Below are 15,517 nucleotides of genomic sequence, written 5' to 3'. Positions count from 1 at the left end.
GCAACAAATGTTAAAAAATAAGTACCTATCACAGAAAACATTGGCTGAAGTTGAAAGTAAGCCGACTGACTCACCATTCTAGAAGGGACTAATGAAAATCAAGGGGAATTTTTTAGTAGAGGTAAATTAATGGTAGGCTTCGAAGAAGGAGTGTGTTTTTGGGAAGATAAATGGCTAGGTGATCAAACACTTGTAGCTCAGTATCCCCAACTATACAATATAGTCCACCGTAAGCATGATACAGTGGCAAATGTTATGAGATCAACTCCGTTAAATATTGGTTTTCAGAGAAGACTAATTGGTGATAAATGGGAACAATGGACACACCTATGCCAACATTTAATGGTGATAAATTTAAATGATATCATGATAAGTTTGTTTGGGGTTTAACATCTTTAGGGAAATGCACTGTTAAATCGATGTATGCAGATATGTTAAGTGGACATACAAGATATCTTCGTAAGTATCTTTGGAAAATAAAAATCCCACTGAAAATAAAAATCTTTATGTGGTTCCTTAGTAAGAAAGTCCTATTAACCCGTGATAATCTAGTAAAGAGGAATTGGAATGGAAATACGAAATGTTCGTTCTGTGACGCCGAGGAATCAGTAGAACATCTGTTTATTTCCCGTCCATTTGCTAGGCTTATTTGGCGGGTTATTTTCGCTGCTTATAATATTCCACCTCCATCCAGTGTGACAAATATTTTTGGAAATTAGCTTAATGGAATTGACAAAAATGATAAAGCTAAAATTCGCATTGGTGTTTCGGCTTTATGTTGGTCAATTTGGAATTGCAGAAATGATATTTTTTTAACAAGGACTCTAGTAATTTTTTGCAGGTTATTCACACTATGGTCCACTGGATCCAGCTTTAGCGTTTCTTGCTCCCGGAGAATCAGCTGGAGTGCATGGTTTCTGGATGCAACCGTCTTCGAATGGTTGTCCAAGATGTTTTCTATCAGGCTACTTAGCGGCCTGTTAAGAGATTACATGATGCCTAGATTGCTTAGCAATCTTTTATTGTTTCGATGGTTGGTTTTTGTATCGGCCCTCGTTGATCTTTGAATTGTAAACTTTGAATATTTCATTTTTTAAATAAAAGGTTGTGTGCATCAACCGATGCAGAGGCCGGAGTATACCCCATTTCGAAAAAAAAACAGTCTTCTTGTCATTTTTCTGACATGCCATCACGGTCAAATTTTCGCTACTCCAGACAGATAGAAGAATTTGGTGTACTTTCAGCCTTGCTTCAAAGACATAAATAATATATCTTTATTAGATGTCGGGATAAAGGAGATCCAACGAAAATGCCTGACTAGACAATGTCTTGCAGAATTTCCGAAATAAAGGATGCTCAACAATTGATAGTGGATATTCATGAACACAGATCATTAGGGCAAGTTCCTTCCTTGCAAGCGCTGCGTCAAACACACCATCATTATTCCCGAAATTAACACTCCCATCAACATTCTCTGTTAGCTTTAATTTCTGTTGTTTTAGGCCCACTGGTGCACACTTAGCACCACAAGTTTTTAAGTGATTTGCTAAGTGAGTAGTACCACCTTTACTTCCTGCACTAAGCCATTTTTTACAATACATGCATTGAGCGAGCTCATTTTTAATAAACTCATCCCATACTGCAGATGTGAGCCTTCTCTTTGTGCCTCTAGCAGTAGCAGATACACTAGCACTTGCAGAAGGTTCTGTACCAGTACCTTGAGCTTGGTTGGAAGGAGAGTTACTAAGAACACCACTGGCAACAGCCGAGCTTGACACTTCCGGCTGAGAAGAAGTGTGCTCCGGGTAAGCCATTCAACTCCTGCACAAAAACACAGCAAATGAGATGGCAGTGGCCTCAAATATTCACAAATTTGCAAGCAGTACACATGCCAAACAAAGCAAAAAATACCAAAACCCTAACCTAATGCAGTGTTGCTGGCAGTGGCGTCCGTGGGAGATGCAGGGGCGTCGTCCCGGGAGATGCATGGCAGCAGGCAAGATGCAGCAGGGCGTCTAGGGTCAGGGAGATGCAGGCTAGGCGATGTGGCGGCATCCAGGGTCGGGGAGACGCGGAGGCGGCATCCAGCGTCAAGGAAAACGGGGCGGCGTGCAGTTGTCCGGGGGTGGCGTGCGGAGGCGGGGCCGCGGGGAGATACAGGCACCGGGCGGCACCATCCGTCTAGATGGAGGACGACGGGACGGTGGCGACGGACGCATCTCGCGGGGCGGCGTGCGGAGGCTATGCTTGTGAGGCAGTGAAGAGGAGAGGAGGATTCGGGAATTGGGGTCTCCCTGGCGTCAAATTGCGGCTAGGTTAGGATTGGGGAGTGGTCGATGGGCACCAAAACCAACTCGTCCCCAGTCCCCACTCGGCACGGCAGATGGCCTGATGGGCCAGGTTGGGTGGTGGGTGACATAGGCATCCCCCATGGGCCTGCCGAAGAAGGTACCCGGGGTTTACTGAAGGCCCATGACTCAAAGAATATGAAGCCCATAATCCCAATTAAGTGTCGGTTTGGAAAGATAGAGTTGTATTAGGAATAATGACTTGTAACTATTACGGGACGAACTCAAAGAGTATCCCGATGTTTGTAACTTGTACATCACAAAACCCTCGGCTCCGCCTCCTATATAAGGGGGAGTCGAGGGAGAAAGAGAGGATCGATTCATTGTCAACATAACCCTAGTTTTCTAGCAGTCGAGTACTTTTCCGGATGAAACCCTCGAGATCTACTTGCCCTCTACTTTCCACGAAACCCTAGTCTACAACTTGTAGGCATTGACAAGTCGATACCTTGTCAATTGGCGCCGTATGTGGGAATTAGAGGCGACAAGGAGCTGATCTCGATGGCACGTTCAACATCGTCGACATCTTCAGTGGCAAGCAACGCGATGGATGGAGGTAAACAGATCGAAACTGGTCTCGTTGATTTTGTACCACACCCTCCCGCCCGTGTGGATGCATATGCGTATCTGGAGGAGCCAATGGAGATGACGTTCGGAGGTTTCAACTTCCGCGTCGGGAAGGAAGGATCGTATCGCCTCGCGACACCGGTTTCGTCGGGATCGTCGGTGGTCGACTATGATTTCTCGGAATCATCATCATCGTTCGAGACGGGCACCGAGGAGATCTCGCCGCCACGCTTCGCCAAGTCTGCGTCAAGAGGAAAACTCGTCGACATCTTCGGCAACATGTCCTTCGGGTCGCCTGCATATTCTGATCTGAGCAGCGACTCAGAGAGCATCGATAGCTTCGGCTTCATTGATAGATCCACTTCAGTTCGAGCGGGTATTATTGATCCGCGCGATGGTGTCACCAGCTTCAGGAGGACCAACCCGACAAAATATCATCAAGTCTATGTAGTCGGAGAGACGAGTCGCCCAGAGGAGGAGACATCAGAGGCTTTCGATGATTTGGGAAATCCATACATCGATCCCGCTGATCTTATTGAGGTTTAGGCACCAAGTACGTTGGGCCTACACCGCGCCAGAGGGTGCAACTTTCGCAAGCAGCTTGGGACAGAGCATCAAGATCCTTGAACGGTACAGATCCAATGACCACCACGGCTACGACGGAGGAGTTGCAAGCATATCAATATAGACTCGGGCGTGCTGGCCGAGAATTGGAAAAACAAAGGGTGATACTCGAGCAGAGAAAAGTTGCAGCTTCCGCGTCAAATAGGTGAAGAGCTGAAGAGAGTCGACAATCAGGAACCTCGGGAGATAACCATAGAGAAGCCCGCAGTAGGGGACGATCTCGGCTGCAGAATATACCTGAAGGTGAGAGGGAGCATCTGATCCAAAATCTCGACATGTCTTTTATGTCAATAGACACAAGAAAGAACATTATCTCCAAAACACCGGAAGCTGGATATATGGCGACGCAGGCCTTTATACTGGCAAACAGGCCACCTCCCGGAGATCCAAGAGAAGCGTTGTACAACATGGCTATGGCAGAAGTTGGAGTCATGGGGACAGCGTTCGCAAGTACAAGTGCGCCTCCTGAAGGCACTCCAAGGCAAAATAGCCCACGACCAGCTGTGACAATACAATACCCTCCAAGAACGGGTGGTTCAAGAGATGCTGCGACGCAAGCGCAGGTCGATAGAGCGCAACAAGAAAGGAGAGAACGTCGGCATTTACCAGAAGTAGATGAGGAAGACATGTGCGGACTCCCTTGCTTTACTCGACGAGTTCGTAAAACTCGGGTCCCGTCTAGGTTGAAATTGCCCGACAACTATAAGAAGTTCGATGGTTTGCAAGATCCCGAGGACTGGTTAGTCGACTACCTGGAGACAGTAAAATTGACAGGTGGAATCAAAGCAACTGCTATGCAAAGCATCCAGGTTCACCTAAGTGGAGCAGCGAGGTCATGGATAAAAAAGCTACCACCAGGGTCAATCGACAGTTGGGAAACTTTCGAGGACATGTTCGTGAAAAACTTCTTATCCACATGCAAGAAACCCGTGTCAATAGAGCAGCTGAGGGCCTGCAGACAGAAGTATGATGAGCCAATGAGGATGTACATCCAGAGGTGGAACATTATCAAAAATTTGGCAGAAAACATATCTGACGAAAGAGCAATAGATGCGTTTGTTGCTGGAATCCGAAGGAACAACTTAGTCGAGGATTTGGGAAGGACTAACCCAAAAACAATAGCGGCACTCATGGAAATAGCGAATCGCTGGGCAGATGGAGAAGATGTTATTCACAACAAACGGCATAGGTCTCCTGAGGATGATCGTAACCGAAATATTCAAAATAGACGATGTTTTTCTCGCCAGTTCTCAGATTATGATTGACCTGGCCAAATATCAGCTGGCTTCCGAGGAACTAGTGGAGGTAATAATCGAGAAGATTATCAAAAAAGTGGTGAGCAGCGTAGTGATTACAGAGACGGTCCCCGTCCCAGCAGGCAAAATAATGGACCAAGATTCCAAAGGCCGTATGTGTCACCCGAAGATCTCCTGAACGGACCATGCGAAATGCACTTCTTTCTCGGCAACAAAGGAAAGAGGCAGTCGGGGCATTTACAGAAGGATTGCCGAACTTTCCAGGCAGTACATAGGTACGCAGGGCATGCAAACGCACAGGCAGCAAACAGATACCCCCAGGGGCCAAGAAGTGAGATCCACCTCCCACCTCCACCCGCAATCACAGACGAAAATCGACATCAATTACAATTGGTGGCAGACCCAACCAACGGTCCTTATATCGACACCAACGGGGCAGTCTCGATGATTCAGAAAGGCAGACCCTCAAATAGGACTCAAAAAGTGATTTCGAGAAAAGTTTATATGGCAAAGACCTCCGCCAACGGTTGAGTACTTAAACTGGTCGGGGCAGGACATCGGTTTCACCATAGCAGACCACCCGCAGCAAGTGCCACGACCATGGCAATCAACTTTGATTCTCCCAGCGGTGATCGCAGGATTCGACGTTTCACGAGTGTTCAGAAATGGTGGCAGCAGTTTGAACCTTATGTATGCAGATACATTGCGAAAGATGAACATATCGTTGGAAAACTTTACACCAACTGACATGCGTTTCCACGGTATCACTCCTGAGAAGCCAAGTTACCCATTGGGAAAGATCAATCTCGACGTTCAGTTTGGAACCCGAGAGAACTACAGAAGGGAGAAGCTGGAATTCGAAGTTGTAGACTTCCCGTCGCAGTATCATGCTCTGTTACGAGAACCCGGTTATGCCAGATTTATGGCGGTGCTGCATTATACGTACTTGCTATGGAGGCTCCCTGGACCCAAGGGCCCAATTACAGTAAAGGGTAGTTTTGCCCTGGCAGATAAGTGCGACAAGAATTTTCATCGGCTGTCAGAAACTTTCGGGATGCAGGCGGAGTACATGGCGTCGAGGCTAACAACTGATTACGATGTGCTGCCTAACGGAGGGAGGCCATTGAAGGAGCAAACTTTCGACACCACGAAAAATTCGAAAGAAGTGCAGATTCACTCGACAGATCCTAAGAAGACGATAGCTATCGCAACAAACATGGATAGCGCATAGGAAAGCACGCTCGCCGAGTTCCTCCGTGAGTGCTGGGAAATATTTGCATGGTGTCCAGCTGACATGCTAGGATTACCCAGGGAACTTGCCGAGCACCCTGTTAATTTGGATCCAATGGCTAGGCCGATTCGACAACCTTTGTGGCGTTTCTCAGAGCCAAACCGCAAAGCTATGCTATCTGAGATTAATCGACTCAGAGAAGCAGGATTTATCAAAGAGCTACACACAGAAGCCACGTGGGTAGCTAACCCAATGCTGGTCTCGAAGAAATACACAGAGGTCCTTCGCATGTGTGTCGACTTCACGTGTCTCAATAAACACTGTCCAAAGGATCACTTCCCCCTCCCGAGGATCGATCAAATTATCGACTCCACGGCAGGCTGCAAACGTCTTTCCTTCCTGGATGCATATTCCTGTTACAACCAGATCTGACTAAAAGAAGATGATGAAGTTAAAATAGCTTTCATAACCCCCTATGGCGTGTTTTGTTACAGAACAATACCTTTTGGGCTGAAAAACACGGGAGCAACATATCAACGGATGATGCAGAAATTTCTTGCCACACAGATTGACAAAAATGTTCAAGTGTACATCGACGATGTCGTCATAACAACAAAGCAGGGTTCAACCTTGATCCAGGATCTCAAGGAAACTTACGACAACCTCGACAAGTTCTGCCTCAAGCTGAACCCGATGAAATGCTCTTTTGGCGTCCCTGCAGGAGAGCTTCTCGGGTTTCTGGTGTCAGCAAGAGGAATCGAGGCTAACCCGGAGAAAATTCAGGCCATTATAACAATGTGGAAGCCAACCAAGCTAAAGAAAATACAACAGCTAACTGGGCGAGTCGCAGCTTTAAGCAAATTTGTCGCCAGGCTGGGAGAAAAGGCATTGCCATTTTACGCGTTGATCAAGCAAGGGGAAAGTTCGAGTGGAACGAAGAGGCAGATAGAGCCTTCGGGACCTCAAGCGCACAATTTTGACACCCCCAATATTGGTGGCTCCAAAAGATAAAGAACCTCTCCTCTTATATATTGTGGCCACACCTCAGGTGGTCAGCACGGTCCTCGTGGTAGAAAGAGAAGAAGAAGGGAAGATCCATGGAGTTCAGCGCCCGGTATAATTCATCAGTGAAGTTTTATCGCCTTCTAAGCAACGTTACCCGCAGTACCAGAAGTTGGCATATGGCGTGTTTACGACAGCAGGAAAGTTCCGACATTACTTTTCGGCACACCCGATAGTAGTTGTCAACGAGGCACCTCTCTCCAATATTCTGAATAATTCAGAAGCCAAGGGGAGTGTCTCCCTATGGTGAATAGAGCTTTCCCCTCGGGACATCACGTATGAAGAAAGAAAAGCAATAAAGTCGCAAATCTTGCCAGACTTCGTCACAGAATGGATGGAGTTACAAAATACGGGACCCCCTGTTTTGTCGAGTACTTGGACCATGAATTTCGACGGGTCCAAAAGAGTAGAAGGAGCTGGAGCAGGCGTGGTACTAGTATCACCCCAAGGACAACAATCTGAAGTATGTGTTGCGGATGACGTTCCCTAATGCATCAAATAATGAGGCAGAGTATGAAGCGCTCATCCACGGAATGAAGATGGCAAAGGCGTGTGGTGTAACCCGACTAAAAATCTTTGGCGATTCCCAACTGGTGGCTCAACAGGTGATGAACCAGTGTGATGCAGTCAATGACAGCATGATAGCATACAAAGAGGTATACAATGAACTCGAGAAACTCTTTGATGGATGCGAAGTGAACCATATTAGCAGACTCAACAACGATGAAGCCGCTGTTTTGGCAAACATTGGGTCACAATGCTTAGTAATACCACCGGGCGTATTTTGGGAGGAAATAACTGAGAGATCAACCAAGGCGAAGAAAGCACCAAAGCAGTCGAAGAAGAAGGAAATGCTTGAGAAAGACTCGGGGGCTCCAGCAGACCCAGAAACGAACACATCTGAAGATGACGAAGAACCACATGAGGTTATGATGGTGCAAATTCCTTGGATGCAAGTTTACGTAGCATATATATTAAGGAAAGAGATACCCGAAGATCCGGTAGAAGCAATGCGAGTTATTCGACGATCTAAAGCGTTCACTGTGGCCATGGGAGAGGTGTACAAACAGAGTATATCGGGATTTTTGCAAAGGTGTGTAACACCCGAAGAAGGAAGAGTAATACTGAAGGATGTACACGAAGGAGTATGTGGCCACCACGCGAGTAGCCGAGCAATAGCAGCCAAAGTTTTCAGGGCAGGTTTTTATTGGCTGACTACAATAGAAGACGCGAAAGATATAGTGCGTACCTGTGATGAATGTCAAAGGTTTGCGGCAAAACCTCATTCTCCGGCAGCCGAGCTGATGCCAATACCTTTGTCGTGGCCTTTCGCACAATGGGGCCTCGACATGGTGGGGAAGTTGCATAAGGCTTGGCCAGGAGGATACGTGTATATGCTCGTAGCTGTCGACAAGTTTACCAAGTGGATTGAGGCAGTACCAGTAACATCGGCAGATGCAGCATCGGTGGTAAGCTTCATCAAGGGCATAATTTTCCGATTCGGTGTTCCTCACAGCATCGTCACAGACAATAGCAGCAACTTCACCTCCAAGGAATTCAAAGCGTATTGTGCAGAGGTAGGCATCAAATTACACTTCGCATCAGTGGCGCACCTGCAATCCAATGGCCAAGTCGAAAAAGTAAACGACATCATTTGCAATGGCATCAAGAAGCGGTTGTTAACACCACTAGAAAAAGCTCGACACACTTGGCCAGAAGAGTTGCCTAGCGTGCTATGGAGTATACGGATGACACCCAATATGGCAACACAAGAAACTCCATTTTTCCTTGTCCATGGAGCCGAGGCAATGCTCCCGATAGAAATAGAACACAATTCTCCGAGAGTGGCGGAATATGATGAAGAAACTTCAAGAAAAGCGCTGGAGGATGATGTTGACACACTCGACGAAGCTAGAGATGAGGTGTTGTCAAGAGTCACCAAGTATCAACAGGACTTGAAAAACTACCACAGTCGACGTTTGGGACCAAGGTCTTTCCAAGTCGGCGACCTGGTTCTTCGGCTTACGCAGGATAGCCATGAAAAATTCGAGTCACCATGGGTAGGCCCATACATCGTCACCGAGGTGATCGCATGAGGAGCATACAGAATAAAGGACAAAAAGACAGGGGTCGCAGAACCAAACCCCTGGAACGTGGCGCAGCTTCGGCGTTTTTACGCATAAGTCAAAATAGAGTTATACATGTAAACATACAATGTACTGAAAAGCTCGCGAGTTTTCAGACGCACTCTTTTCCTTTCAGGGCACCGAGTGGGGCTGAAAGGTTTTTAATGAGGCGGGCTCGCGATGCTGCAATATAGTAAAGATATTTGTGATATACATCTTTTTCTTCGACAGGCCCGGAGGCTTGCAACTCGCAGATTAAACAATATAATACACGATCCTTACAACATATAACTTACAACTCATTTGCTTTGGTTTAAACACCTCACAAGAAAAATACATATGCCCACCGAAATACTCGGGGGATAAAGGAGGAGAAAAAATAAACACAACTCATTTTGACTATACATAGTTCTCGCAATATATACAATATCTCGCCTTTATTTCAGGGATAAATTCGGCAGAAGGGAAAAAATCTTCAGTCCTCTTTTATCAGGTCATCTATGTTTATTCTTTCATCCTCTGCAGAAGCACCCATGGAGTCGACATAATGGCTCTCAGTAAAGTAAGCAGCGTCCATCTGAAGAAGATCGTCAATCATCTTTTCAGCCATGGGAGTCACCACGTCATTGATCCTGTCGATGTTCCTTCTCCGTTTCCTCAATCGGGCATGACAAAGATCCACAATGTTGGACATGTCCAACTTCGGGTAGCAGATCTGCAGCATGATCATAGCAAATCTAGCACCATCCATTAATTGGGCCTTCACAAAACCATGGATTCGATGAACACTTTTGAATTTATCCATCAAGTCGGGGAGAGTTTTGGGTTGAGTGTTCCGAGGAAACATGGCATTATAAACCATGGCAGCACGATCCTGAAATCGCACAATTTGTCGGGTTCGGTCCGGGGTAGCCCAAAAATTGGCGTTGTTCTACAGAGCAAGTCGAATAAGAACCTTGGACCTCGCATCAACACGTTGATCTTCGGCAGCAGCGTCCGAGAAGGAGCCTAACCATGTCAAAGGATACAGTTAGTTTTGCAAAAAAGTGGCTATGGATAGTGATACGCGTACAACATGCGTCCGTTGGGAACCCCAAGAGGAAGGTGTGATGCGTACAGCGGCAAGTTTTCCCTCAGTATGAAACCAAGGTTTATCGAACCAGTAGGAGCCAAGAAGCACGTTGAAGGTTGATGGCGGCGGGATGTAGTGCGGCGCAACACCAGAGATTCCGGCGCCAACGTGGAACCTGCACAACACAACCAAAGTACTTTGCCCCAACGAAACAGTGAGGTTGTCAATCTCACCGGCTTGCTGTAACAAAGGATTAGATGTATAGTGTGGATGATGATTGTTTGCGGAAAACAGGAGAACAGTATTGCAGTAGATTGTATTTCAGTAAAGAGAATTGGACCGGGGTCCACAGTTCACTAGAGGTGTCTCTCCCATAAGATAAACAGCATGTTGGGTGAACAAATTACAGTTGGGCAATTGACAAATAAAGAGGGCATGACCATGCACATACATATTATGATGATTATTGTGAGATTTAATTGGGCATTACGACAAAGTACATAGACCGCTATCCAGCATGCATCTATGCCTAAAAAGTCCACCTTCAGGTTATCATCCGAACCCCCTCCAGTATTAAGTTGCTAACAACAGACAATTGCATTAAGTATTGCGTACTGTAATCAGTGCCTACATCCTTGAACATAGCACCAATGTTTTATCCCTAGTGGCAACAGCACATCCATAACCTTAGAGGTTCTTGTCACCCCTCCAGATTCACGGAGACATGAACCCACTATCGAGCATAAATACTCCCTCTTGGAGTTACTAGCATCAACTTGGCCAGAGCATCTACTAATAACGGAGAGCATGCAAGATCATAAACAACACATAGACATAGCTTTGATAATCAACATAACAAGTATTCTCTATTCATCGGATCCCAACAAACGCAACATATAGAATTACAGATAGATGATCTTGATCATGTTAGGCAGCTCACAAGATCCGACAATGAAGCACAATGGGGAGAAGACAACCATCTAGCTACAGCTATGGACCCATAGTCCAGGGGTAGACTACTCACACATCACTCCGGAGGCGACCATGGCGGCGTAGAGTCCTCCGGGAGATGAATCCCCTCTCCGGCAGGGTGCCGGAGGCGATCTCCTGAATCCCCCGAGATGGGAGTGGCGGGGGCGGCGTCTCGCAAGGTTTTCCGTATCGTGGCTCTCGGTACTGGGGGTTTCGCGACGGAGGCTTTAAGTAGGCGGAAGGGCAAGTCAGGAGGGGGCACGAGGGCCCCACACCACAGGTCGGCGCGGCCAAGGCCTGGGCCGCGCCGCCCTAGGGTTTGGGCGCCTCGTGGCCCCACTTCGTCTCCTCTTCGGTCTTCTGGAAGCTTCGTGGCAAAATGGGACCCTGGGCGTTGATTTCGTCCAATTCCGAGAATATTTCGTTACTAGGATTTCTGAAACCAAAAACAGCAGGAAAGAGCAACTGGCACTTCGGCATCTTGTTAATAGGTTAGTTCCAGAAAATGCACGAATATGACATAAAGTGTGCATAAAACATGTAGATAACATCAATAATGTGGCATGGAACATAAGAAATTATCGATACGTTGGAGACGTATCAGATAGCAAACAGAAGAATACAATAGATAAAACTTACCCGCCATATCCAGGCTTGCGTCATTCAGCAGTTCAAGCATATAATTTTCTCAAGAAGTAGCCTGTAAAGCTTCAGCAACCGCATATTGTTTTAAGTCTAAGGTTTCTTGAGCCTGCTGAAGAGCTATTTTCTCCCGTTCGGAAGATTTGCGGGATTGATCCATGACAATAATGGACTGCTTCTTCATGGCCTGGAGTTGCTGGCGAAGTTCAGCTAATTCTAGTTGTTCAGAGTTAACGCATGAAGAATCGTCCAAGAAAACGTCGTCAGCTATCCGTTTAGAGCGAGACGTAGCAGGGGAAGCAAGTGATGGTCCATCAGTCTTAGAGTAATTATCAAACACCAACTGGAAGAAAGAAAAAATCGACATCAATTACCACACAATGATTCATTCCTTTTCATTGATAAGTCGATATATTTACATGAGTAGAGGTCCATTACAAAAAGTCGATTCCTAGCGAGTCAACAAAAGTAGTCGTACATCATGAAGATATTGACAACTACCAAAAGAGAAAGAAAAGAATGGAGGAATAAGTTGGTCTACTTGACCTCCGGCTTGGCGGAACTGGAGGAAGCAGTTGGTTTCTATCCCAGGAAGGCGAGGATCTTCTTAGAGTGTGGCTTGCCAGCCTTCACCAAGGACTTCCACTTCTCTTTGTTTATTCCCTTCGTCTCACCAGCATTTTCCCAGTCGACATTATGGTGACTCTCGGCAACCAGGGCTATGGTTCCTTCGACCCCAACCTTCAAATTCTCCTGCCGAAAAGTCAACCAAGATCTTCCTGGGGAAGGAAACGCCTGGCAAGCTCAGAGAAGGTAGTTGGTTGTGTTTGCTTGGGGAAGAAGTAGGGGAAGAGGCGCATGAACACGGTCCGCGCATCGACAATACTGTTGCGCGCCAGATCCCCATGAAGTTCGAGGATGGAGAGGGCATCGAGGAGACGATCATCCTCAGCTTCCTGAAGTGCAAAATCTTCACCCATCTTTCCCGCTGAAACAAAATTCGGGTTCATCAAAAAAATGTGGAGAGCCAATCGTAGAAGAAGCTTGAGAAAAGTGATCAAATAACTTACTGACAAAGCGCTGATTTTACGACTCTAAGCGGCCTATGATGGCCTCTTCACGCGCAATTTGTTGAGTTGTCTTCTCGCTCAAAGCAGTCTCAGCATGATGGAGCCTTTTTCGAAGATCTCTAACATAGGCAACATCCTGCTCAGTTTTCTTGCGAGCCTTCTCGCTTTGCTCGAGCTTGATGACGAGATCATCATCGCGTTTGTTGGCTTTTGGCGAGAGCCTCTAGCGGAAGGAAACGATGCAGGAGTGTTAAGTCAAAAACTGCAACATAGTCTACTCGATGAAAAATAAAAATATCTTATTTACATGAAGGTTTACCTTTCAAATCTTCGATAGTATCACGGTACCCAATAAATTGAGTACCGAGATTGATGAAATGTTTCATCAAAGGTTGTAGAAAGAAAGACGATAAAAAGGTTCAGAAGGGAAAAAAACTCGACAAACGATAAAAAATACCTGCAAGGGTTCTTACATCATCCAAGGAAGGAGTCGTCGAACTCCCGGCCAAAAAGTCGTTGCTCTCGCCAAGTTCAATCCTTGCTCTTTTTGGCGAAGGGGCTCGGGGGCTGGCAACAGTAGTCGACATTTCCAAATCTTGATGCTGAGGAGGTGAGGTTTCCTCAGCAGCACGACTAGCTTCCAAAAAACTACAGTATTTGACGTACTCGTCGGAGCAGTCACATTGGCAGCGGGTTCTTCTTCTTCGCCACTGTGCACAAAGATAACATGAGAATATTTACAAGAAATAAACAAAAAGAAAAAGGGGGAAGAGTAACTTACGAGCTAATAATGGCATCTTCATAAGACAGAAGCCACCCTCTTCCTCGGGAGAAGTTTTCTCGGCAGGTGACCCACTGGGTTTGGAGCTGTGATACGCGTACAGCACGCGACCGTTGGGAACCCCAAGAGGAAGGTGTGATGCGTACAGCAGCAAGTTTTCCCTCAGTAAGAAACCAAGGTTTAATCGAACCAGTAGGAGCCAAGAAGCACGTTGAAGGTTGATGGCGATGAAATGTAGTGCGGCGCAACACCAGGGATTCCGGCGCCAACGTGGAATCTGCACAACACAACCAAGATACTTTGCCCCAACGAAACAGCGAGGTTGTCAATCTCACCGGCTTACTGTAACAAAGGATTAGATGTATAGTGTGGAAGATTGTTTGCAGAGAACAGTAGAACAATTGCAGTAGATTGTATTTCAGATGTAAAGAATTGGACCGGGGTCCACAGTTCACTAGTGGTGTCTCTCCCATAAGATAAATAGCATGTTGGGTGAACAAATTACAGTTGGGCAATTGACAAATAGAGAGGGCATGACCATGCACATACATGATATGATGAGTATAGTGAGATTTAATTGGGCATTACGACAAAGTACATAGACCGCTATCCAGCATGCATCTATGCCTAAAAAGTCCACCTTCAGGTTATCATCCGAACCCCTTCCAGTATTAAGTTGCAAACAACAGACAATTGCATTAAGTATTGCGCGTAATGTAATCAATAACTACATCCTCGGACATAGCATCAATGTTTTATCCCTAGTGGCAACAGCACATCCCCAACCTTAGGGGTTCTTGTCAATCCCCCAGATTCGACAGAGGCATGAACCCACTATCGAGCATAAATACTCCCTCTTGGAGTTACAAGCATCAACTTGGCCAAAGCATCTACTAGTAACGGAGAGCATGCAAGATCATAAACAACACATAGGTATAAATTGATAATCATCATAACATGGTATTCACTATTCATCGGATCCCAACAAACACAACATATAGCATTACAGATAGATGATCTTGATCATGTTAGGCAGCTCACAAGACCCGACAATGAAGCATAATTAGGAGAAGACAACCATCTAGCTACTGCTATGGACCCATAGTCCAGGGGTGAACTACTCACTCATCACTCCGGAGGCGACCATGGCGGTGTAGAGTCCTCCGGGAGATGAATCCCCTCTCCGGCAGGGTGCCGGAGGCGATCTCCTGAATCCCCTGAGATGGGATTGGCGGCGGCGGTGTCTCTGGAAGGTTTTCTGTATCGTGGCTCTCGGTACTGGGGTTTTCGTGACGAAGACTATATGTAGGCGGAAGGGCAGGTCAGGGGGCCACACGAGGGGCCCAGATGACAGGCCGGCGCGGCCCAGCCCCTGGCCGCGCCGCCCTAGTATCTGGCCACCTCGTGGCCCCACTTCATCTCCTCTTCGGTCTTCTGGAAGCTTCGTGGTAAAATAGGCCCCTGGGCGTTGATTTCGTTCAATTCCGAGAATATTTCCTTACTAGGATTTCTGAAACCAAAAACAGCAGAAAATAGCAACTGGCTCTTTGGCATCTTGTTAATAGGTTAGTTCCAGAAAATGCATAAATATGACATAAAGTATGCATAAAACATGTAGGTATCATCAATAATGTGGCATGGAACATAGGAAATTATCGATACGTCGGAGAAATTATCTTTATCAACGCATCCGTCGCCGTTTTCTCTTCATCGGTGGCTTCGGCATCCCATGATTGGCGCCGGAGAATTTTTGCGGCACCATCAAA

The sequence above is a fragment of the Lolium perenne genome, chromosome 3 (assembly GCF_019359855.2).
Source record: "Lolium perenne isolate Kyuss_39 chromosome 3, Kyuss_2.0, whole genome shotgun sequence".
In the NCBI taxonomy this organism is placed as follows: Eukaryota; Viridiplantae; Streptophyta; class Magnoliopsida; order Poales; family Poaceae; genus Lolium; species Lolium perenne.
This window is presented reverse-complemented; position numbering follows the sequence as displayed.